This window comes from Zingiber officinale, chromosome 4B (genome assembly GCF_018446385.1).
Source record: "Zingiber officinale cultivar Zhangliang chromosome 4B, Zo_v1.1, whole genome shotgun sequence".
NCBI classification, from domain to species: Eukaryota; Viridiplantae; Streptophyta; class Magnoliopsida; order Zingiberales; family Zingiberaceae; genus Zingiber; species Zingiber officinale.
Window position 1 is genome coordinate 63,621,519 of NC_055993.1, and position 27,071 is coordinate 63,648,589.

The 27,071-nt window shown below is 40.2% G+C and overlaps 1 protein-coding gene and 2 long non-coding RNA genes across 4 annotated transcripts in view; 1 reads left to right on the forward strand and 2 right to left on the reverse strand.

Moving 5' to 3' along the window:
• LOC121975091 (beta-glucosidase 16-like) overlaps positions 1 to 27,071 on the forward strand; it is a 42,603-nt gene that overhangs the window by 4,595 nt on the left and 10,937 nt on the right. The window lies entirely within an intron of this gene.
• On the reverse strand, positions 11,253 to 11,956 carry LOC121975092. The gene is made up of 3 exons (XR_006110256.1): positions 11,660 to 11,956; positions 11,491 to 11,583; positions 11,253 to 11,309 (listed from the first exon to the last, which is right to left on the reverse strand). It is a non-coding gene; the product is annotated as an uncharacterized LOC121975092 (long non-coding RNA).
• On the reverse strand, positions 18,828 to 19,872 carry LOC121975093. The gene is made up of 3 exons (XR_006110257.1): positions 19,235 to 19,872; positions 19,066 to 19,158; positions 18,828 to 18,884 (listed from the first exon to the last, which is right to left on the reverse strand). It is a non-coding gene; the product is annotated as an uncharacterized LOC121975093 (long non-coding RNA).

The following is a 27,071-nucleotide window of genomic DNA, read 5'->3' on the forward strand; positions in this document are numbered from 1 at the left end:
TGTCGAAACCGTGTCCAAAAGAAGTCACGGATCCGCATCCATTTCTGAAGGGCCAAACAACATTGTAAGTTCTTTGTTTGTTGGTATTCAAATAGATGAATTGCAAAATTTAATTGAATACTTATTAAGAAAATTGGCCAAATCCAATCTCCGGGTCAAGTCACTCCAAAAGGAGGTAACAACCCTTAAGGAAGTAACTAACTCGAGTTCTTTGACTGAGCAAGTTCAAGAAGGAACCTCAACTCAAGTCCAACAACTTGAGGAAGAAAATTTCAATTTAAAAACTCAAGTTAAAGAACTCAAGGACTCATTGGAATGATTCACTTTGGGTTCCAAGAATTTTGATTTGATTCTTGGAAAACGAAGGGCTGTATACAATCGATCCGGACTTGGATATAAGGCTAACCACAAGTTTAGATCTTATTTATCACTTGTTAATTGAACAAATAGAAAAAAATAGTCCAAGCACTATTTTTTATTATTCATGCTTAGATTATGATAGATAAGGACTTAGGCCTGATTCACACTTGACTAGTTATACCTAGGATTTTCAGAAAGGAAACTAAATATTTAATTTCTTTAAAAAGATTTATCTAGAAGTGGTTGATGATCGAATACCCAAAAAGGTCTAGTGTCTCGCCACAGCCTAGAAGCCAATTATTGAAATGAATATTTAATTAATTAACTGTTAAACCTTAATCTAACTCGAATGTAAATTAATCCTTAGATTTTAATCTAAAGTAAAGATTAAATTAACCATCTCATAAAACTATTAAGGTTCCTTGATTGAAAATTTAGAAAAGGGTGAGATGGATCTAGGTATAAAAATAAAAAAGTAGTTAACCAAATTCAAATTAATTAAGCTCAATTCAATTAAAAAAAAGGGAAGCCCGGTGCACGAAGCTCCCGCCATACGGGGTCCCGGGGAAGGATCCATTGTACGCAGTCTTATCTTGTTTTTTGCAAGAAGCTATTTTCAGAATTCGAACCCGTGACCTTTTGGTCACATAACAACAACTTTATTGTCGCGCCAAGGCTCCCCTTCAATTAAGCTCAATTCAATTAAGTTAACTAAATTAAAATTCAACTAAAATTAATTAATCTAAGTCAGTATAATTAATTTCAAATGTATAGTTAATTTCAAAAGTATAATTAATTTTCAAAATATTAAAGATTTTCAAATATTAATGATAATTTATTTTCAAAATCTTAATTAATTATTTTAAATCACAATTAATTTTTAAAATCTTAATTATTTTTAAATGTTAATTAATATTCAAAATTTTAATTATCTTTAAATGTTCAAATTTAATTAATCTTTCAAAATCTAAAACTTAAATATTTTTCAAAATTCTCAAACTTAAAATTAACATCATAATTAACCAAATTCCATCTCACACAAACTTATAAACTTAACATGTTTGATAACTTAGAAAGGGTGAGATGAAAAATTAGGAAAATAAATAATTACTTTTACTTTAAACTTGTGTTTTAACTTTGAACTCTCATGCTTGGACTCTAGGACCCAAAAACTTAAAACATTTATTTTTTTTTTTACATTAATTAAGGGAGAGTGAAAGGAACTTTAAGGTGTTAAAGTTAAAGCATTGTTTTCAAAATTTCAAAGTTAATTTGCTGATCTTTAAAAAGTTTTATTTTTGGTTTAACTATTTTTGAAAAGAAAATTTAACTCTTTTTGAAAAGACAATTTTTCAAAAAGGAAATTCAAATCCAAAAATAAATAATAAGTTTTTGAAAAAGTATTTTTAACTAAGTTTTTATGTACTTAACTAAGCTTTTTATTTTCAAAACATAAATTTAGCTAAGTTTTTTTTTTGGAAAAAGGTAAATTTTCAAAGCTTAAATTTAGCTAAGTCTTTTTGGAAAAACTAGGTCATTTTCAAAGCTTAAATTTAGTTAAGGTTTTTTTTTTGGAAAAGCTAAAATACTTTCAAAGTTTAAGATTAGCTAAGTTTTTTTATAAAGGCTAAGTCATTTTCAAAACTAAGTACTTAATTAAGTTTTAAAAATCTTTTTAAAGCTAAGTACGTAATTATGCATTTTATCAAAATCTTTTTAAAGTTAAATATTTAACTAAGTTTTTACTAAAAACTTTTTAAAAGCTAAGTATTGAACTAAAGTTTTTTTTTTAAAGAAAATCCTTTTCAAAGTTACCTATTTAGCTATTTTATTTAAAAGGTAAATGATTTTTAGGCCAAGTAAGTACTACCCTTCAGGGAGAGTTTAAAAGATTAAAAACTCGCCTTTCAGATTTAAAGATTCATTTTTTTCTCTTAGTACTCTTTTTTGATATATGACAAGGGGTAAAGAAAGGTTAAAGTTAAGAGTTAAGCATAAAAGGGGGAGTTTTTTTAATATGTCAAAATTGTTGTATTTTAATTATGTTCATGCTTAAATTCCTTTTCATTATATTATAGTAAATATTGTTATGTTTTACTTAACTTTGAACTAGGTTGTCATAATAAAAAAAAAAGAGATTGTTGGTGCAAGGAGCACCAGACGATCGAACCTAAGTTTTGATTATGACAAATAGTTCAAAGTTAAGATGTCTTGTTGTTTAACAAGTGTGAATGAGCTTGTAGAAAAGTCCTAAGTGTACTTAGGCAAATGTCCTAGTGGATTCTAAGCAGGTGGAAACCCTTAGGGGAGGTAATCCTAAGTCATAAAGGGTGGTAACCCTAGATTATGGAAAACCTTAGGGGGAGGTAACCCTAGGTCTTAAGAGGAGGTAACCCTAGGCTATGGAAAACCCTAGGAGGAGGTAAACCTAGGTCTAGGGGGTGGTAACCTTAGGTGGAAAGTCTTGGTGGGTCGAGCACTTTGGGCGAAATCCTAGAGTCAGGGACTCTAGGTGAAAATCCTGGTGGTCACGGACTAGGTGAAAGTCTGGACGGGTCGTGGAGCGGACATTCAGCATGAAGACCTGAAGTCTTGGGCGTTGAGCAAAAGTCCAGCCGGTCTGGAGGATTGGTTTGACAAAAGGTAACTCTATTGAGAGGAGTAAGTGAGGACGCGTTCCTCGAAGAGGGAACAGTGGGTGTCGGTTCAACCTAGGGTTTATGGAGGAAATTCAAAAGTTAGAACCGGACAGTCTGGAGACTGTCAAAAGTTATATATGTTTTACTATTATTTGCTATTTGTCTAACTCTGTTTTGCAGGGAAACCAACATTTTGCGGGTTGAAGTTTCGGCCTTGATCGATCGACGGAACCGGGGATCGATCGACTGAACCTCCAAGCAAGCAAAGGAAATTCCTAGCCAGTTGATCGGGTTCGACCGAAGGATCGGTCGACCGAACCTAGGGTTCAGTCGACCGAACGGTGGATAGGCGTTGACGTGGTCAGGCCGGGTGGATCGGGTCAGATAGGCCAGCGAGGTCAGCGGGATTGGTCGATCGAACGGTAGGATCGGTCGATCAAACGAAGACTCTTATCCAAGCTGCAGAATCTGGACGCGAAACTGGGCAGGTTCAAAGGGTTTGGCCGACCGAACACCTAGATCGGTCGACCAAACAGTGTCGAGCCAAAGACTGATCCGAGATCAGTGGATCTGGATCAGGTCTGGCTCAGCTATAAAAGGAGGGTCGACCAACATCTTCGAAATAACACATTTAGAACGACCTTACGTGTGCGCTGCACCGGAACAACTCAATCACGCTTAACTGCAGCTAGGGGTGAGCATTCGGTTAATTCGGTCCATAAATTAACCGAAAATCGATTTAGTGTTGGCTAACCGAATCAAATCAAAGTTTTTCTAAAACTGAATTAACCGAATTAGTTATTTCAGTTAACACCGAATTAACTAAATTTGTTTAAAATAATAATAAAAAGAATTTATACAAAATTAATATCAAATTAACCGAATTAACCGAATGCTTACCCCTAACTGCAGCTTCGATAATCAACGAACAACTACTAATCCTCTGTTGTCGGTATACTTGAGTTTTAATACTTGTACTTGCATATCCATAAAGCTTTTACGAATTGATAGTGGGTTGCCCAACGCAAACGATCAACGATTGTGGGCTTTGAAGTATGAGTCGTTACAGACTTCGAACCAAGTAAAACCAAAGGTGCCAACTTGGTTTTTTTGTTCTTTTACTTTTCGCTCTTTAATTTCCACTGCACGAACTCTTACGCGATCGAGTTTTTCGAAATGAATGAAAAAGCCACGAGTGTTATTTACGTCCCACTAGCACGCATCGATCCTACAATAGTAACATATGGGAAGAAATCACTCCCAATTCGACTGCTCTTAGCAACTACAACAACAACTAGTTGAAGTTGGTGAGCAAAACAATGGACATACATTGCAGATGAATTTTCCTTCAATATGAGAGCCTTCAATCCATTATACTCACCTCGCATATTTGAAGCCCCACCGTATCCTTGACCTCTCAATATTAATAATGACAACTTATATTTTGCAAACAATTCATCAATAGTCTTCTTCAAAAAAATAGCAAAAGTGTTAGACACATGTACAATCACAAGAAATCTTTCAATAACACATCCATGTTTGTTCACGTATCTTAAAACAACTCCCATTTGCTCTTTGACCGAAATGTCTCGACACTCATCAACCATAAGAGAAAATATATTGTCTTTTATATCATTAAGAATGACATTTGTGACTTCAGCAGCACAAGCCCGTATTAAATCCTTTTGAAGAGATTTAATTTGATTGTTTCCAGGGGCATTCTCATTCATTGTCTTGACAACCTTATCATTTCTTCGGGTATACCACTCAATCAATTCAAGAAAGTTATCTTTATTTGAGGAACTCGATGACTCATCATGTCCACAGAAAGGTAAACCTTGTTTCAAAAGAAAGCGTGTAACATCCAAAGTTGTCGTTAATTGAGTGTGATATACAACCTCCATTCCATGCCCATGTGCTTGTAGCAAATGTGACACTTTGTCGTTGATTTTGAAAAGCCTCAAGTTGTGTTCTTACATCATTATGAGCACTAGCTACACCGCCAATATGCGTATTAAATACTTCTATTGCTTTTCTCCAATTATTCATCCCTAAATTAGTAAATGCTTAATCTCCAGCTCGACATCCTCTATGAGAATTTTTAAAGAGATAGCACCAAAAATAAAAAGCTGCATCTTTTGATATGTTGTACTCTAACCATGAAAATGTTTTAAACCAAGTAACTTGGAAACTTCTATGCTTTTTATCAAATTGTCTTTGGGGATAATTGTGGCTAAATGGTTGACAAGGTCCTCTAATCAAATATTCTTTTCGAATCTGATCTCTAATTGAATATCAAATTTATTAATTGATTTACGTAGCCCTGGTCACGGACAACATCATCCGAGTTGAATTTAACGCGAGAATGTTGTTTCTTACTATTTTCTTCCTTAGAAGACTGAACATTTCGTTTTAAAAATTTCTCCATAATCTATGTTAATTCATCAAAATTATTGAATTATTAAATAAGAATTGTTAAGAGAAAATCGTGTATTAGACACCACGGAGTTATTGACTTATATAGAGAAGGATATACATCATAATTACAATAATACCCCTAGTTATTATGTTACAATATTCTAAAACTCCCCCTTAAGCTGGAGAATATAGATCATATGTATCCAGCTTGTTACATATGTAGTCAATTCGGGAACCTCTCAGTAACTTAGTGAATATATATGCTAGTTGATTATGTGAGTTGACAAAACTAGTAGATATTTCTCCTGATATGATTCTCTCTAACAAAATGACAGTGCTTTGTCCTCTCATGAAAAACTGGGTTCGAGGCAATATGCATGGCAGCCTGGTTGTCACATATAAGTGATATTTGTGTAACCTCCCCAAACCTGAGTTCCTGAAGCAACCGTTTTAGCCATATAAGCTCTTGACTAGTTATGATCATAGCCCGATACTCTACCTCTGCACTGGATCTTGCCACAACATTCTGCTTTTTACTTTTCTAAGAAACAAGGTTACCTTCGACAAATATATAAAACCCAGAAGTGGACTTTCTATCAGTGGGAGATCCTACCCAATCTGCATCAGAGTACCCTATGACTTGAGTATGTCCTTTGTCTGCATACAAAAGACTCTTTCCTGGTGCGCCTCTGATATATCAAATAATGCGAGTCATATCATTCTAATGTTCTTTGCATGGAGAGTTGAGAAACTGACTTACTACACTTATCGCAAATCAGATATCAGGATGAGTAACAGTAAGGTAGTTTAGTTTCCCTACTAATTACCTGTACCGTTCAGGATCTGGAAAAGGATCCCCCTGATTTGGCAGGAGCTTGACATTAGGATCCATAGGGCTGTCGACTGTCTTTGAGTTTAACATTCCTGTTTCTTCCAGAATATCGATTGCATACTTCTTTTGGGATATGACGATCCCCTGTTTAGACTGTGCTACTTCTATTCCCAAGAAATATTTAAGTTTGCCGAGGTCCTTTGTATGGAAATGTTTAAAAAGATGTTTCACTTGTGAAATCCCAAGATGATCACTACCTGTGATGATAATATCATCAACATAAATCAATATATAGATGCAACATGAGTAGCGATAAAAGACAGAATGGTCAGCCTCGCTCCAAGTCATGCCAAACTGTTGAATTATAGTACTAAATCTACCGAACCATACTCTGGGTGATTGCTTGAGGCCATATAAAGATTTCCGCAGGCGACATACTGTTGGGTTTTTTGGGCCGCGAAAACCGCTTTTCGCGTCGTGGAAACCCCGAATCACCCAAAGCCGTAGATCCGTGCAAGGAAAAATCGAACGTAAATTACGAGTACGAGTTTCAAAAAAACTTTAGATCTACTCCTAGATCTATGTGTTGAGAGCTTTTACCTTTGAAGCGTGCCCTCGCAAAATTCCCGCTCGTCCAAAACGCCGGATCTCGAGAGTATCAAGATAGAAGTATCCACACGAACATGTAGGTGGAGAAAACCACACAAAAGGTGTGCTAGCACCTATGTATGGTTCGGCCAAGTTGAGGAGGAGAGGGAGAGCTTGAGAGGAAGAAGGAAGAAGATACACACTTGAATGGAAAAATGAATTCACATTCAAACCAAAAGTGGCCGGCCACTATCTTCATGTGTAACTCCCCATTAAATGCAATTAATGTGAAGTTATTAAGAAAATGACTTTGTAACTTCCATGAGGTGGCACCCATGATGATGTGGAGTAACATCATTGGTCCACTTCAATGCCAACTCACCAATGAGGTGGCATAAAGTCAAGTCTAACTTGACTTTTAATCTTCCTCTCAAGTCAAGTCAAACTTGACCAAATCTCTTCCATGGTTGATCGAATCCAACCATTTGATTCAAGCCAACTTAATATAATGAATCTAATTCATTTAATTAAATTGATTCAATGAGTCAAAATCTAAATTAGACTCATTGAACACATGAATCAACTTGAGTCGAACTCAAGTTAGCTCAATTAGCATTACTCTTAATCCAATTTGATTCATCAAATGAATCTAATCCTCTTGGTTCATCATATGAACCTAATCTCCATCTAATTGTCCTAAGTGTGTGACCCTATAGGTTCTTGTAACGTTGGCAATGCCCTAAACCCATTTAGGAGCATAAGTAATGAGCGGTATCTAGCAACACATCATTACTACCCAAGTTACAAGAATATCGAGATCCGACATCACCTTGTGACTACTAATTGTGACTCCTCACAATATATGACAAGTGTCCTTCTATCCTAGACATCTAGATTGATCAATGTGAGGCATAGACCGTGTCATCCTCTGACCAATCTAAATCTTGAACTCCAAGTAGACTCACTAAATCAAATGAGCTCAATATCCCATATTGACTCATTTGGGCATGGCCATGCACTTCGTGGTCTCACTCTATCAAGAATACCGTTGTATCTCCCGTCATATAGGAGGGATAGATCTCATCTACATCACTCACATCCCTCTGCATAATTTGTTATATACCCAGTAATCGCCTTTATAGTCCACCCAGTTACGGGTGACGTTTGACGAAACCAAAGTACATAACTCCTTATGTAGGGATCCATGGTGACTTCAGGTCTAAGGACTAGTAGTCATACTAATAGCCACATGAGAAAGTATATGACACTCATATAACGATCCATGATACTTTCTCATGGCGGGTCATTCAGTATACATTCTCCAATGCATACCCATGTGTCAACTTGATATCTATATATCCATGACTTGTGAGATCAAGTCATCGAGTTGACCTACATGCTAGTTTTATTGCATTAACATTGTCCCTAAATGTTAATACTCGACTAGGAATGATTAAGAGTAGTGTTCCCTATATCATCTCACTATCGGTTCAACTAACCGATTGATATAGGTGAGAACCATCTACTCAAGTACATTATTATACTTAGTTTATTTGGCACCAATACAAATAAGTATAATAACCAAAATCTAAATGCCTTTATTAATATACAAGAATATGATACAATGAGTCCATACAATCATCAAATGATTGGCTCTAGGGCTCTAACTAACAATCTCCCACTAGCACTAGTGCCAATCAGTATAGGCTCTAAGGCCTAATGACCTAGTGTGACCATCATGCTTTCTCTGTGCCAAAGCCTTGGTCAAGGGATCTGCGATGTTAGCCTCTGTAGGTACTCTGCAAATCTTCACATCTCCTCTATCGATAATCTCTCGAATGAGATGGAAGCGCCGTAGTATGTGCTTGGTCCGCTGATGTGAGCGAGGTTCCTTTGCCTGTGCTATAGCTCCATTGTTGTCACAATAGAGCTCAATTGGGTCAGCGATGCTAGGAACCACCCCAAGTTCAGTGATGAACTTGCGGATCCAAACGGCCTCCTTTGCTGCCTCTGATGCAGCAATATACTCGGCTTCTGTTGTAGAATCAACTACCATATCCTGCTTCGAACTCTTCCAGCTGACAACACCACCATTAATGCAAAATACGAACCCCTACTGCGATCTATAGTCATCTTGGTCGGTCTGGAAGCTAGCATCACTGTAACCCTTTACAGTTAGCTCATCATTGCCTCCATATATCAAGAAATATTCTTTAGTCCTTCGTAAGTACTTAAGAATATTCTTGACCGCTATCCAGTGACTTTCACCTGGATCTGACTGGTATCTGCTTGTCATGCTCAAAGCATACGAGACATCAGGTCGAGTACATAGCATGGCGTACATGATCGATCCTATGGCTGAGGCATAAGGGATCTGATCCGTGCGGTCTCTCTCCTCTCTAGAAGAGGGACCTTGAGTCTTCGAAAGACTCACGCCATGTGACATTGGCAGAAATCCCTTCTTGGAGTTCTGCATGGCAAACCGAAGGAGTACCTTGTCAATGTATGTACTCTGACTTAGACCAAGTAATCTCTTAGATCTATCTCTATAGATCTGTATCCCTAGAATACGAGATGCCTCACCTAAGTCCTTCATTGAGAAGCAACTCCCTAGCCAGGTCTTGACAGACTGAAGCATAGGGATGTCCTTCCCAATGAGTAGTATGTCATCCACATACAATATGAGGAAGACAACTATATCCCCTACAACCTTCTTGTAGACACAAGGTTCATCTTCGTTCTTGATGAAACCAAACTGTTTGATTGCATCATCGAATCGAAGATTCCAGCTCCGAGAAGCTTGCTTTAGTCCATAAATGGACCTATGCAGCTTGCATACTCTACTAGTATGTTGTGGATCTACAAAACCCTCAGGTTGTGTCATGTACACATCCTCGAGCAGGTTTCCATTCAGAAACGCGGTTTTTGTCACGCCCCAGAGGAGTCCCTGTCCGAGAAAATTTCGGCAGCATCTCCCCTGTACGGTGGACAATCTGAAACTTTTCTACATCTCACAAATACCTCAGCCACAGGCGGCTGGAATAACAACAGTAAATAAAAATCAATCTCCACGCAGTTTATATATGTATTCAGCCTCTGGCTGTCACAACCACGCAGTTAATAAAAATAAACAACATAGTAATACTCTGACTCGAAATCAACCCTACTCAACTACACTCGTAAAGCCCAAATCCGATTTTTCTTACCTCTTCTGCCGTCCAGGCAGGCATGTAGTAGAGTAAATCCAAATCATACTAAAAGTCCATCCAACGAAAAGATTCCATACAATATCCATATGTAAGTCCAAAACAAAACTAACACAAAGTCTGATAGCGAAAAGCTAGAATGAAACAACAACTCAAAAACCAGCAGAGGAGTAGCACTACGTGCAGTGGGGACTAGCGACTCCGACAAAGATCAACCTGAAAATAACAACAATGGAGGCGGGTGAGTCCAACACTCAGAGTACAATTGATATGCAAAGTAAAGAAACAACACCTAGCACTAATCATGCATACCTGATAAGAAAGATAAAATGCATCTGAAGTAAACAGGAGAATGTCAGACTAACCAGTCCCGAGTATAAGGTCAAACAATTCAAGGGATAGGAATCCGATGCATGTCAAACATAGGTATCCAACAATATGCAGCATATAAATGCAGCAACCACAAACACAGCAATAAATGCATCATGCATATGATGCCAATGATGCGTCCTGGTCACCCCGACGCCACGATCATCTCATACAAAAGTGAGGCCGAGTGGGTAGGGCTACACTCTGTCGTCACTACTCCCGATGAGTGACCGAGTGGACGGATGCTGTCGGAGTACACCTATCCTCCTACCCCAAATCATAAATGGGGAGCGCAATGCTCTCAACTCCCGGTAACGGGGAGGAATCCCTGCCGGATAACACGTTGTGTCACACTACCCATGAGCGGACCAACGGTGCCTAACAGAGTCCCTGCTGCAACACACTCTGCCTGAATCGACCACTAACCCATGAGTGGTGGTGTGTGCAGATCCATGTAACTGGCGATGTGCTCAACAATATTGGAGCGGACTATCGCACAGCATGCAATCATGCAAATGATGCATGGCAATAACCATATAAACATCCTGACCTAATCCATATATATAGAAAAATGCACCCTAAGTCAACGAATCATATCGAATCAAAGGTACACAGAAGGTATAAAAACCTAGGTCCTGAACATGGTGAAACATGGTATATCACTACCCCCTATAAGCATGTATAAACAGGTAAAATATACATGAGATGCAAATCAATCAATCAATCAAGTACGTACCAAGATTTGGGTAGTGATTAACCGAAACAGATAAGAAACACAATTGATGCAATATGTTAATTTCATTACTAAGCATATCAAAGACAAAAAGTCAAAAGTACCCGCCTCCGAAAATAGAAAGGTCCAATCTGACTCCGAGATACTCGTCTCGCGTCAAGGTCCTATATAACCAATATAAACATAATTTATTTAGCTAACTCAAATGTATAGCTAAATAAAATTCTTAAGGCTAAATTAGGGTAAAACCCAAATCCACTCAAGCCACATATCACGATTAAATAGAATTAGGGCACCCTAGCAAGTCCACAACTAGAATGAAATCTAGTATATATACAAACTTACCTCTACAACTTGTCCAAATCTGGTTGGAAACGTTGCTACTGTAAATCAACAGTCGGAGCAAGATTAAATTGCAAATCTCCCAAACCGATAAACCTAAATCACAATTCCAACACCTTCATTAATCAAATTAAACCCAAACTCAGTAAAAATTATACCATCTACACCTTACCTAAATTCACAGCAGGAATCACTGATCCACTGAAGGTTTGTTACTGCCAACAAGGGTTGATTGCTGCTGGAAACCTTAAATTACACTGCCGAATCACTGCTGGAATCACTTGTCGTTACCTCATCCGAACAACCTTACTCTGAAGAGGAGATGAAGCTCAGGCACGGGAGAACACCGGCAGTGGTACTCGGGTGCCAGCGAGATGGAGGACTAGGGCACGGTGTAATCTCTGCGCGTCGACGTCCAGTGGCTACTGATCACCGCGATGGGGCCGAGAGCAAAGGTGTCCGACGGTGGCTCGTCGGACCGCAGGAGAGGAGAGGGAGGCTCGGTGGCCGACGCTGCTTCGGTCCAGAGAGGGCAGCGGCAAGGGATCGGCAGAGTCGGCAAAAGAAGGCGGCGGTGCTAGGTTAGCGGTGGCTCTGTGCAGAGCTCAGCGTGGAGAAGGCCGGTGATGGATCTAGGGCACGGCTGGCGCAAAGAGTAGATCGGAGAGGCTAGGGCTCGGTTTGCGGCGGTGCTACTCGGGTCGGCGGCGCTGGAAAGGGGCAGAGGGAAAAAGGCTTCACCTCGGAGAAGAGGAGGAGGCGGCTGGTACCGGCGCAGAGGAGGTTAGGGCGAGGAGAGGCGCGAGCGGTTTCGGGGAGAAGAAGCACAGGAAACGGCGAAAAAATGAAGGAAAAGGAAAATTAAATAAAGGAAAAGAAATGAGAAAAAATTTCAACTTTTCCTCATTTAAATGGGGTAGCCAAAACAGGCTTTTCCGGGCCCCATTTTTGTCCCCGTTAACTCGTCCATACGAGCTCCGAAAAATTTCCAAAAATTCCGGAAAATTTCCTTATTAATTTTCGCCTATTTTCCGGTATTTTACATTCTCCCCCACTAATAAAAATTTGGTCCCCAAATTTCGTTTCTACTATCAGCAAGTACTAACAACATATATAAAGTATAAATGCTGAACGATAAATAAATCACATACCTCAAGTGAAAAGATGGGGATATCGAGCTCGGATCGTATCCTCGAGCTCCCAAGTAGCCTCCTCGGCCGAATGATGCTGCCATCCGACTTTAACCAGCCGGATAGTCTTGTTTCGCAACTGACGTTCTTTCCGGTCTAGAATCCATACCGGAACCTCCTCATAGGTGACGTCAGGCTGAAAGGAGAACTGAGATTATCTATCAACACATGTATCAGATCGGGTACGTATCTCCTCAGCGTAGATACGTGGAATACGACGTGAACGCCTGCCAAGGACGGCAATAGTGCCAACCGATAAGCTACTGCTCCAATCCTTTCCGAGATCTGGAAAGGTCCAATTTATTGCGGAGCTAGCTTACCTCTGAGGCCAATCTCTTCACCCCTTTCGTGGGTGAAACTCGTAGAAATACCTGGTCGCAAATGGAGAACTCTAAGGGTTTCCGACTCCGGTCAGCATAACACTTCTAGCAGTCTTATGCCTCTGACATCCTCTGTCTGATAATATGGACCACTTTGCCTCACGTTGAGCTCTATGAGGTCTCAACAACTGGGTCTCTCGGATTCTCTTCCTGATCGACGACTGAGCAACCATCGTAACAAGAATACCCTGCTCTGTCTGTCCCTGCTCCTCAATATCTAACTCAGAGAAATCCTGAATCAAATCTGTGACCACAACTCGGTGGCAAGCTAAAGTCCCTCTGGACCTCTAGCTAAGTGCATTGGCAACCACATTAGTTTTTCCCAGGTGATAGCTAATGGTACAATCATAATCCTTCAGAAATTCCATCTATCTCCTCAGTCGAAGATTAAGTTCCTTCTGAGTGAACAAATATTTGAGACTCTGATGGTCAGTGAGAATCCCAATGTAATATTATACAGGTAATGCCGCCAAATCCTTAGGGCAAAAATAATAGCGGCCAACTTTAGATCATGAACTGGGTATTTCTTCTCATGCTCCATCAACTATCGATAAGCATATAAGAACGCTCTACCGTGCTACCTCAGAACAGCACCCATACCCTATAGGGACGCGTTGGTATAGAGGACAAATTCGTCCTCTTCCGAAGGTAAAAACCAAAAATCAAAGTCGACACTAGTCTCCGCTTCAGCTCCTAGAAGCTGGTCTTGCAATCCTCAGTCCAAGTAAACTTCACTCCTTTCATGGTCACGCGTCAAAGTAGCATAGCTATGCGGAAGAAACCCTCGACGAAAGGTCTGTAATATCCTGCGAGTCACAAAAGACTGCGGATCTCCTACACTGATTTCGGCTGCTCCCAACGGTAACAACCTCTATCTCCTGTAGAACCACGGTACACTCCTACTGGTGACCGTGTGTCCCAAACATCATAATAAAAGACAATCCAAACCAGCACTACTGATAATCACATATAGATGTTCTCGTCGAATCATCTCTAGATCTATGCAAAGGTAGTGTACGTGACTCACCTCGGATCCGTAATAGATCACAACATCGTCCACAAAGATAATGGACACCTATCCAAACATCCTCGACATACCAGGATCATCGAGTCCCTGAAAACATCTAAGGCACTGTAAGCCTATATGGCAAAAACCAATACACATAATGTCCGTATCACAGACATTCCTATCCATAAGATCTTCAATAATAAATCGAAAAATCTGATCATCAATAACATAAATCACCAAAGAATAAATCCTCCAGGGTGAGAGCAACGCTCCATCACAGGAAACACCACATATGTGGGAGCAACGCTCTACCACAAGAAATCCTCAATATGTGGGAGCAACACTCCACCACAAATAATCTGAAATATGTATCTGCAATAAATATAGGAGCAATGCTCCGCTACCAGCAATCCGTGATATGTGGGAGCAACGCTCCACCACAAAACAATACCTAAGTACCCCAAGGCACCTAACTATCCAGCTAGAGACTGTACAAGATCTCTCTACCACAATTCGTTGTGGTTAGCCTAGGATATAACAACCTAGTAACTAATCAAATCCATCATCAACTCTATCAGCATCCTAGTGGGTCATCCACTGATAGGAAAATTAATTGATGGGTTAATACAACAAATGACATAATGCAGTCACTTCACATTCTGCATTCAATATAAGTAAAATCATCATACTGCTACCAATGTATACACCTAGCACACATGCTCACACAACATATGTATGATCAACAAAATCCTCCAATTATTATACACCAAACATACTCACAACTCAGGTATATTCAGTATGATACATCCAACAATACATACCGAACACGTGTGCAAAATCAACATAGGTAAAATCAACAATACACCTCAAACAGCACTCACATAACATATCGTATAACCGACATATGCTTCCAATAAAACATACTAAACTCAGGTGCACTCACAAATCAAACATAATCAAAAAGTTACCTCAGATACCACACCAAACACATATGTACATATCACAACTCAGATTAAATCGACAAAATGCCTCCATCAAAACACCACCGATGTACTTATACTACATCTCGGATTTAATCAACAAGATATCTTCAATAATACCTCCAGATACATACACCGAACTACATATCTATGATCCACAAGGAACTTCCAAACCATATCAGAACATGGATACATATACTACTTGCAAATGGACAGTCTACCACATGACTCCTACAACACATAACAATCATAATATACATGTAGCATAGACATGCAAAATCAGCACACCAGCTCAATCAAAGAGACCAACCTTATGCTACCAACACTCATGGGTTACCGGTATATCTAAACAAAATTCATGCATATGTATCAAGCATGAATACATCAATCAAAAGCAACCCAAAATAAAGCAGCATAATCATCCAGTAACAACCCTGCTCTAGGTTCAAAGGAACTGGTATCGGAACAAGAAAGATATACACACCATGGTATAACATTGCAAGTCAATATCATAGACTACCAAGACTATATCTAATGGGAAAAAAAAAATTTTATCATCATAAATCCAAATGTACTCTCCCAGTATACACAAGTAACGATTGTATCCCATAAGTGTTAAGCAATTAGCTCTACACTTCCTTACACCAGCGGGGTCATATATCCCAATGCACCCTCTAAGTTATCCCACCAGGTATATACAGTCCACGGTCAAAGTCTTCATGGAATAGGATACATCGATCCTTTATAACATATCCAAGCCGACAATGATATATGGCTAAATCAATCCTTTCCACGTCAGTACAAAACATGTACTCAAATGTGCTCTAGATACATAACTAAGCACGAATAAACTAAAGGTTCGAACCTCTAAAAATAGAATATGGCAATCCTCTACTGATCACCCAACAAAACTAAATCATTTATCTACGAACTAATCAAGAATACCTTAATTCTCCACAAGCAACTAAGGTATATCCAACCACATAATATTATATGTATAAATGTGTACAACCCAAAAGAAAAAGTCAATATTTAGGAACATCAAGACACTCTCATTTTCATCCTCAAAAATATCAGCCCACATAATATCAGATGAAGCAGTCTCTACTCCCCATGAGGGCAAGTTAGCATTCAAAACATCAATCTTTATTTATCCACATAGTCCCATATCAGAGGAAGCATATATCATTTTTTTTTTTATATATCATCCTGTTAACTATCCATAACCAACCAGGTTTATTAAAATCTCATAGGCACATTCAACCGTAAAACTCTCCAGCACCCCAATTTATAATCTGATCACCAACCATAATCATCAAACCTGTGAATATCATAAATGACACTCACTATGTCACCATCAATGACAACCCAAATATTAGATCATCAAAATAGTTATCCACTAATAGATCATCAAAACAAAAATCTAGTATTTGATCATCAGACAACCACATAACATTTACTCTCATAAACCATAAGAAATCAACATCATAATATCTGATCTTCCAATATCCCTCAACCTCAAATCATTCTCAACAATGATCAAACATGATAACTCTCCAATGACCAATTTTCATCGTATCGGATACCCTAATATCCAAAAGATACGAGTATAAAAACTCTACTAGCTAAGTCCACAGGAATATATAGGTATCATCCATTACCCATCTAACAATAGCAGAGGCTGATATGTGCCTCCATCTCCTAATAGTAGTAACAGAAGCTAAAACTACTGATGGTATGATATGAAAAATCACCAGAGACTATAATCCTTGATCTATATTAGGGTCGACCAAGATCAGTGGCTAACCCATCACATGTAATATGGCTACAACAACCAGACAGGTAATAAAGATAAAGTGCTACTAGATGTCCTAACCATCATAAAATAACCATCATACCTATTAGCCGTCTGGAGATGTTCCATCGCTGTCCAGTCCCCAACTTCTGACTTCAAAATTCTGAACGAGAAAATCGACGGAAATCCATATAAATCCGAAACGAAAATCCGAAACATAACCATATCGAAAATCCGAAAATGCCCAGTTTGACTCGCAAACCTGGCTAACCCAAATATCCAGAATACCAACAACAGATATCCGATAAATCTCCAGAACACCAAAAGCAGGTATCATAACCCGCTCTGATACCAAATAAATTGGTATCAGATAAATCTCAAAAATCCAAAATACAAAAATCCAACAAGTAACGCCAAACTTGGCGCTCTGATACCAAGTAAATAAATTGGTATCAGGTTATCCCAAACATCCAAAATACGAAACAAAAGATCGTAAACTGCTCGATACCACTAAATTGTCACGCCCTGAGGAGTCCCCGTCCGAGAAAATTTCGGCAGCTCCTTGGACAATCGAAACTTTCTACATCTCACAAATACCTCAGCCACAGGGGAATAACAACAATAAATAAAAATCAATCTCCACGCAGTTTATATATGTATTCAACCTCTACGCAGTTAATAAAAATAAACAACATAGTAATACTCTCGAAATCAACCCTACTCAACTACACTCAGAAGCCCAAATCCGATTTTTCTTACCTCTTCTGGGCATGTAGTAGAGTAAATCCAAATCATACTAAAAGTCCATCCAACGAAAAGATTCCATACAATATCCATATGTAAGTCCAAACAAAACTAACACAAAGTCTGATAGCGAAAAGCTAGAATGAAACAACAACTCAAAAACCAGCAGAGGAGTAACACTACGTGCAGTGGGGACGAGCGATCGAACTCTCCTGACAGCATCAACCCGAAAATAACAACAATGGAGGCGGGTGAGTCCAACACTCAGTACAATTGATATGCAAAGTAAAGAAACAACACTAGCACTAATCATCCTGATATAAGAAAGATAAAATGCATCCAAGTAAACAGGAGAGAATCTGTACTAACCAGGTCCTGAGTATAAGGTCAAACAGTCCGAGTGGTATAGGAATCCTGTATGCATGTCAAACATAGGTATCCAAACAATATGCAGCATATAAATGCAGCAACCACAAACACAAGCAATAAATGCATCATGCATATGATGCCAATGATGCGTCCTGGTCACCCCTGACGCCAGTCGATCATCTCATACAAAAGTGAGGCCGAGTGGGTAGGGCTGTGACAACCGTGCACTCTGTCGTCACTACTCCTGATGAGTGACCGAGTGGACGGGATGCTGTCGGAGTACACCTATCCTCCTACCCCAAATCATAAATGGGGAGCGTAATGCTCTCAACTCCCGGTACACAATGACGGGGAGGAATCCCTGCCGGATAACACGTTGTGTCACACTACCCATGAGCGGACCAACGGTGCCTAACAGAGTCCCTGCTGCAACACACTCATCCTGAATCGACCACTAACCCATGAGTGGTGGTGTGTGCAGATCCATGTAACTGGCGATGTGCTCAACAATAATGGAGCGGACTATCGCACAGCATGCAATCATGCAAATGATGCATGGCAATAACCATATAAACATCCTGACCTAATCCATATATATAGAAAAATGCATCATAGGTCAACGAATCCAAAACAATCCAAAGGTATACAGAAGGTATAAAACCTAGGTCCTGAACATGGTGAAACATGGTATATCACTACCCCCTATAAGCATGTATAAACAGGTAAAATATACATGAGATGCAAATCAATCAATCAATCAAGTACGTACCAAGATTTGGGTAGTGATTAACCGAAACAGATAAGAAACACAATTGATGCAATATGTTAATTTCATTACTAAGCATATCAAAGACAAAAAGTCAAAAGTACCCGCCTCCGAAAATAGAAAGGTCCAATCTGACTCCGAGATACTCGTCTCGCGTCAAGGTCCTATATAACCAATATAAACATAATTTATTTAGCTAACTCAAATGTATAGCTAAATAAAATCCTTAAGGCTAAATTAGGGTAAAACCCAAATCCACTCAAGCCACATATCACGATTAAATAGAATTAGGGCACCCTAGCAAGTCCACAACTAGAATGAAATCTAGTATATATACAAACTTACCTCTACAACTTGTCCAAATCTGGTTGGAAACGTTGCTACTGTAAATCAACAGTCGGAGCAAGATTAAATTGCAAATCTCCCAAACCGATAAACCTAAATCACAATTCCAACACCTTCATTAATCAAATTAAACCCAAACTCAGTAAAAATTATACCATCTACACCTTACCTAAATTCACAGCAGGAATCACTGATCCACTGAAGGTTTGTTACTGCCAACAAGGGTTGATTGCTGCTGGAAACCTTAAATTACACTGCCGAATCACTGCTGGAATCACTTGTCGTTACCTCATCCGAACAACCTTACTCTGAAGAGGAGATGAAGCTCAGGCACGGGAGAACACCGGCAGTGGTACTCGGGTGCCAGCAAGATGGAGGACTAGGGCACGGTGTAATCTCTGCGCGTCGACGTCCAGTGGCTACTGATCACCGCGATGGGGCCGAGAGCAAAGGTGTCCGACGGTGGCTCGTCGGACCAGAGGAGAAGAGAGGGAGTCTCGGTGGCCGACGCTGCTTCGGTCCAGAGAGGGCAGCGGCAAGGGATCGGCAGAGTCGGCAAAAGAAGGCGGCGGTGCTAGGTTAGCGGTGGCTCTGTGCAGAGCTCAGCGTGGAGAAGGCCGGTGATGGATCTAGGGCACGGCTGGCGCAAAGAGGAGATCGGAGAGGCTAGGGCTCGGTTTGCGGCGGTGCTACTCGGGTCGGCGGCGCTGGAAAGGGGCAGAGGGAAAAAGGCTTCACCTCGGAGAAGAGGAGGAGGCGGCTGGTACCGGCGCAGAGGAGGTTAGGGCGAGGAGAGGCGCGAGCGGTTTCGGGGAGAAGAAGCACAGGAAACGGCGAAAAAATGAAGGAAAAGGAAAATTAAATAAAGGAAAAGAAATGAGAAAAAAATTTCAACTTTTCCTCATTTAAATGGGGTAGCCAAAACAGGCTTTTCCGGGCCCCGTTTTTGTCCCCGTTAACTCGTCCATACGAGCTCCGAAAAATTCCCGAAAAATTTCCAAAAATTCCGGAAAATTTCCTTATTAATTTTCGCCTATTTTCCGGTATTTTACAGTTTTGACATCCATCTGCCATATCTCATAGTCATGGTAGGCTGCAATAGCAAGCATGATCCGAATGGACTTAAACATCGCTACTGGAGAAAAGGTCTCATCATAGTCAATACCATGAATCTGCTTGAAACCTTTAGCTACCAAGCGACCCTTATAAATAAGTCCATCCATGTCAGTCTTTCTCTTAAAGACCCACTTACACCCTATGGGTTTTATCCCTTCAGGTGGATTTAGGGTTTTATCTCTTAAAGTCCAAACTTGGTTGGTGTACATGGATTCCATTTCGGAACTCATGGCCTCTAGCCATTTCTCGGAATCTGGTCTCATCACAGCTTCCTGATAGGTGGTAGGCTCATCCTCTATGAGCATAACGTCATCATGGTCAGACAAGAGAAATGAATATCTCTCAGGCTGACGACGTACCCTATCAGACCTGCGAAGAGGTATGTCTACTTGAACCGGTTGTTGTTCCTCAACTCCTTGTGGAACAACATCATCCACAACACTTTGTGGTTCCAGTTCAATTTCCATCGAGGCATCAGTGCTATTGTTCGCATCTTGAACTTCTTCAAGATCGAACGCGCTCCCACTAGTCTTTCTAGAAACAAAGTCCCTTTCTAGAAAGACCCCAGTCTTTGCCACAACTACCTTGTGCTGACTGGGAATGTAGAAGTAATATCCCTTAGTTTCCTTGGGATATCCGATGAAATAGCACTTGTCGGATTTGGGTCATAATTTATCTGAGACTTGACGTCGAACGTAAGCCTTACAACCCTAAATCCTCATGAAAGACACCTGGGCATCTCTCCCAGTCCATATCCTATACGGTGTCTTTATCACGGCCTTGGATGGAACTCGGTTGAGTATAAAAGCTGCCGTGTCTAGAGCATAGTCCCAAAGGTATATCGGAAGATCAGTGTGACTCATCATAGATTGTACCATATCTAATAGGGTACGATTCCTCCTTTCGGATATACCATTCCACTGTGGTGTTCCAGGAGGAGTGAGTTGGGATAGAATCCCACACTCAGCTAAATAGTCACGAAACTCATGGCTTAAGTATTCACCACCTCGATCTGATCGAAGTATTTTAATACTCTTGCCAAGCTGGTTCTGTACTTCATTCTTGAATTCTTTGAACTTTTCAAAGGATTCGGACTTATGTGTCATCAAGTACACATAACCATATCTACTGAAGTCATCAGTAAATGTGATGAAGTATCTATAACTCTAGCAATGACATTGAAAGGGCCACATACATCACTATGTATGAGTCCTGACAAATCAGTCGCTCTCTCGCTGTGCCCACTAAAGGGAGTCTTGGTCATCTTGCCTCGTAGGCATGACTCGCATATCTCATATGATTCAAAATCAAATGAGTCCAGCAAACCATTCTTATGGAGCTGGGATAAGCGCTTGTCATTTATATGACCTAAGCGACAGTGCCAGAGATAAGTTTGGTTCATGTCATTTGACTTGAACTTCTTGGTATTTATATTATAAATAGGGCTCTCAAGATCTAGAATGTAGAGTCCGTTTATCAGAGGTGCACTACAATAGAACATATCGTTTAAATAGACGGAACAACATTTGTTCTTTATTGTAAACGAGAAACCTTTCTTGTCTAAACAAGAAACTGATACAATGTTCTTAGTCAAAGCAGACACATAACAACATTCATCTAATTCTAATACAAGCCCAGAGGGCAGATATAAACAGTAAGTCCCTACAGCAATAGCAGCAACCCGTGCTCCATTGCCTACTCGTAGGTCCACCTCGCCCTTTGTCAATGCCCTGCTATTTCTCAGCGCCTGCACATCAGTACAAATGTGAGAAGCACATCCAGTATCTAATACCCATGATGTAGAAATAGATAGATTGACTTCTATAACATATATACCTGAAGTGGAAGTCTCACTTCGCTTCTTCTTAAGATCCTCCAAGTATACCTTGCAGTTCCTCTTCCAGTACCCGGTCTTACCGCAGTGGAAGCAGGTAGCATTCTTGGCGACCCCTCCTTTAGGCTTCAGTGCCTTGCCTTTGCCCTTGGCTTGGGACTTTCCCTTGCCTTTGGGCTTGCCTTTGCCCCTATGCTTCTGGACCATCAGAATGGGCTTAACCTTCTTAAGGTTAACCTCAACAGTTCGTAACATACTAAGGAGCTCGGACAGTGGCTTGTCAATCTCGTTCATGTTATAGTTCAGAACGAATTGACTATAGCTATCCGGCAAGGATTGCAAGATTAAGTCAGTGGCCAGCTCTTGGCCAAGTGGGAACCCCAGTCTTTGTAGGTTCTCTATGTACCCAATCATCTTGAGTACATAAGGACCTACGGGAGCCCCGTTTGACATCTTGCACTGAAACAGTGCCTTAGAGATCTCAAATCTCTCATGCCTCGCTTGTCCCTGATATAGTTGGCGAAGATGCTCAACCATATCATAAGCGCCCATCAACTCGTGTTGCTTCTGAAGCTCAGAGTTCATGGTCGCGAGCATTAGACATGACACATCTAATGCGTCATCTTGATGCTTCTTGTAAGCATCTTTGTCAGCTCGCGGGGCATTGGCAAGAGGAGCCTCCGGAATGGGCTGCTCCAGAACGTACAGCTTACGTTCCTGAGTGAGAACTATTCTCAGGTTCCTGTACCAGTCCAGGAAGTTTGCTCCGTTGAGCTTGTCCTTCTCAAGGACAGATCGCAGGGAGAAGGTGTTCGAATTTGACGTCATGGTACAACAAAATAAAAGCAGAAATAAATATCATATTCTTTTAAAATCATTTAATTAGGCCTTTAATTAAATGATGCTCCCACTGAATTCTATAATTCTTGTGGGACAAGATCCACATCATACTAACCCTTGAGTTAACTTTGGCTAATACGCCCAAGGCTTAGTATGATCGGTAGGTAACGATTACCAATTACATCTCTATGCAACTCTTGTTTATAAAATCAATATCCGCATTTATATTAAAACTCGAGTTAGCTTTGGCTAATACGCCCGAGAGTTAATATAGATGTGATTTTGACTATCTTTTCCAACCGTTGGAAGAATGCCTATAGTTGACTCGATCTAACCGAGCAACTAGGAATACTCAATCTAATTGAGTTTGTATTCACCCATGCGTTGATAGGCGGGACCAAGATTGTCCCTCCGTACCCTACCAAGATAATATGTATTGCTCTGCTTTGGCAGATTCAACAATACATGTGATCGAGGTAGTGATAGGTATCACAGTTAGGCATTTAGAGTTGGTTCGATCGAGATCTAATCTAATCGAAAAGGATGCATCTTGTGCACGACTTAGATCTAATCTAATCGCAAGGGTGCATCATGTGCACGACTTAGATCTAATCTAATCGTAAGGCACTAATTAATTAATTAATTACTTATTAAACATGTATCATATACATAAGCAATTAACTAATTAATCTATTTGTGATTTAGTCATGGCCCACTATGATCTTCTCAAGCCAATGAGAAGATCGAATGGTCAACCTAGGGTCAACAGCTTCTCCAAGCTCCTCCCTTTGACCACCTTGTGTTGCTCGTGCCCGCCTCGGAACTCCGTCTCGTGTGGACCCTCCACCGCTCCAATTTGTACATTACAATTTGAAACTCGAGTTACATTCGAGTCTAAATCTAATTTACAACCAGAATATATGAGAAAGGCACGACGCGCAGGTCGCGGAAAAATAAAAACATACAACACGCGCAAACACATAACGGCATGCAGGCCGTATTATGAATTACAACACAATCCAATCATATTGGGTTTTTGGGCTATGACTATCACAAAATTAATAATAATTCAAAATTATATATTTTCATAATTTTCTATAATTTTAAAAATAATTTTTACAATTTTTACGAGTAAAATTTCCCGGCGGTCCTGTTTAGCGGTTTTCGGGCTTGCGGGGCCAGGGGCAGCGCGCCTACCCGCGATCTAACCATCGCGAGAGTTCCTTTGCGATCCAACAGCCAAACTCGCTGTCCCAAAACGATTTGGTCGAGACATTGCCGCTTCGGAAAAATCTTCCCGGAGTTCGTTTTTAGCGATTTCGGTGCAATCATGGAGCAAATCCTCAGGTTAGGGGCAGTACCCCTACCCACGATCTAACCATCGTGAGTTGCTCCTTTGCGATCTAATGGCACCCAAGCCCGCTGTCCCAAACGGATTTGGGGCAAAATGAAGCCGTTTAAGGAAAAACTTCCCGGTAGCCGAAGCCTACAAGTGCCGAGATACTTGTGCTTCGCTTCTACGGAAAAATTACCCATAAAACATAAAAAACTAAATTTTTACAGAAAATCACAGAATGTTTAGTTTTCATAAAACCAAAAATTAAACTCGTACAAGCCTTGCACGTGGCTCTGATACCACTGTTGGGTTTTTCGGGCCGCGAAAATCGCTTTTCGCGTCGCGGAAACCCCGAATCACCCAAAGCCGTAGATCCGTGCAAGGAAAAACTGAACGTAAATTACGAGTACGAGTTTCAAAAAAACTTTAGATCTACTCCTAGATCTATGTGTTGAGAGCTTTTACCTTTGAAGCGTGCCCTCGCAAAATTCCCGCTCGTCCAAAACGCCGGATCTCGAGAGTATCAAGATAGAAGTATCCACACGAACATGTAGGTGGAGAAAACCACACAAAAGGTGTGCTAGCACCTATGTATGGTTCGGCCAAGTTGAGGAGGAGAGGGAGAGCTTGAGAGGAAGAAGGAAGAAGATACACACTTGAATGGAAAAATGAATTCACATTCAAACCAAAAGTGGCCGGCCACTATCTTCATGTGTAACTCCCCATTAAATGCAATTAATGTGAAGTTATTAAGAAAATGACTTTGTAACTTCCATGAGGTGGCACCCATGATGATGTGGAGTAACATCATTGGTCCACTTCAATGCCAACTCACCAATGAGGTGGCATAAACTCAAGTCTAACTTGACTTTTAATCTTCCTCTCAAGTCAAGTCAAACTTGACCAAATCTCTTCCATGGTTGATCGAATCCAACCATTTGATTCAAGCCAACTTAATATAATGAATCTAATTCATTTAATTAAATTGATTCAATGAGTCAAAATCTAAATTAGACTCATTGAACACATGAATCAACTTGAGTCGAACTCAAGTTAGCTCAATTAGCATTACTCTTAATCCAATTTGATTCATCAAATGAATCTAATCCTCTTGGTTCATCATATGAACCTAATCTCCATCTAATTGTCCTAAGTGTGTGACCCTATAGGTTCTTGTAACGTTGGCAATGCCCTAAACCCATTTAGGAGCATAAGTAATGAGCGGTATCTAGCAACACATCATTACTACCCAAGTTACAAGAATATCGAGATCCGACATCACCTTGTGACTACTAATTGTGACTCCTTACAATATATGACAAGTGTCCTTCTATCCTAGACATCTAGATTGATCAATGTGAGGCATAGACCGTGTCATCCTCTGACCAATCTAAATCTTGAACTCCAAGTAGACTCACTAAATCAAATGAGCTCAATATCCCATATTGACTCATTTGGGCATGGCCATGCACTTCGTGGTCTCACTCTATCAAGAATACCGTTGTCTCTCCCGTCATATAGGAGGGATAGATCTCATCTACATCACTCACATCCCTCTGCATAATTTGTTATATACCCAGTAATCGCCTTTATAGTCCACCCAGTTACGGGTGACGTTTGACGAAACCAAAGTACATAACTCCTTATGTAGGGATCCATGGTGACTTCAGGTCTAAGGACTAGTAGTCATACTAATAGCCACATGAGAAAGTATATGACACTCATATAACGATCCATGATACTTTCTCATGGCGGGTCATTCAGTATACATTCTCCAATGCATACCCATATGTCAACTTGATATCTATATATCCATGACTTGTGAGATCAAGTCATCGAGTTGACCTACATGCTAGTTTTATTGCATTAACATTGTCCCTAAATGTTAATACTCGACTAGGAATGATTAAGAGTAGTGTTCCCTATATCATCTCACTATCGGTTCAACTAACTGATTGATATAGGTGAGAACCATCTACTCAAGGACATTATTATACTTAGTTTATTTGGCACCAATACAAGTAAGTATGATAACCAAAATCCAAATGTCTTTATTAATATACAAGAATATGATACAATGAGTCCATACAATCATCAAATGATTGGCTCTAGGGCTCTAACTAACACATACAAGACCAGAAGACTCCCCCTGAGCAACAAAACACGGAGGTTGTTCCATGTAGACTTCCTCAAGCAGATCACCATGTAAGAATGCATTTTTGATGTCCAACTGATAAAGAGGCCAATGGTGAATCGCAGCAATTGACAGGAATAGGCGTACAAAAGGCATCTTGGCAACAGGAAAAAAAGTATCCGCATAATCCAATATGAAGATCTGAGTATAGCCTTTAGCGACAAGATGCACCTTAAGTTTGTCAACCATACCGTCTGGACCAACCTTCACCGTATACACCCATCAACAACCAACAACTGACTTCCCAGGTGGTAGAGGAACGGTCCCACTACTTTGTAAAGCATAAATTTCATCGAGCATAGCCTGTTTCCATCCTGGATGGGCAAAGACATCACCTGTAGTCTTAGGAAGAGAAACAGATGACAAGGAAGAATGACAATAATAATAGGAAGGAGAAAGACGATAATAACTCAAAGAAACATAGTGAGGAGAAAGATTACGAGTGGAACGCATACCCTTTCGAAGTGCAATAGGAATATTAGAGTCAGGAGATGAGATCGGAGGAAATGGCGAAGGACTTGGTTCCAAAGATGTGGACGTTCCAAAGATGTGTCCACGACAGTGTCAGTGTCGGTCGGCGGCAAAGCAGGACGAGGACGACATTAATAAACCTGCAAAGGAGACGAGACTGGGGATGATAGAGGCACCTCCGGAGGACAAAAGATAGTCACCGATGCAGGTGGAGA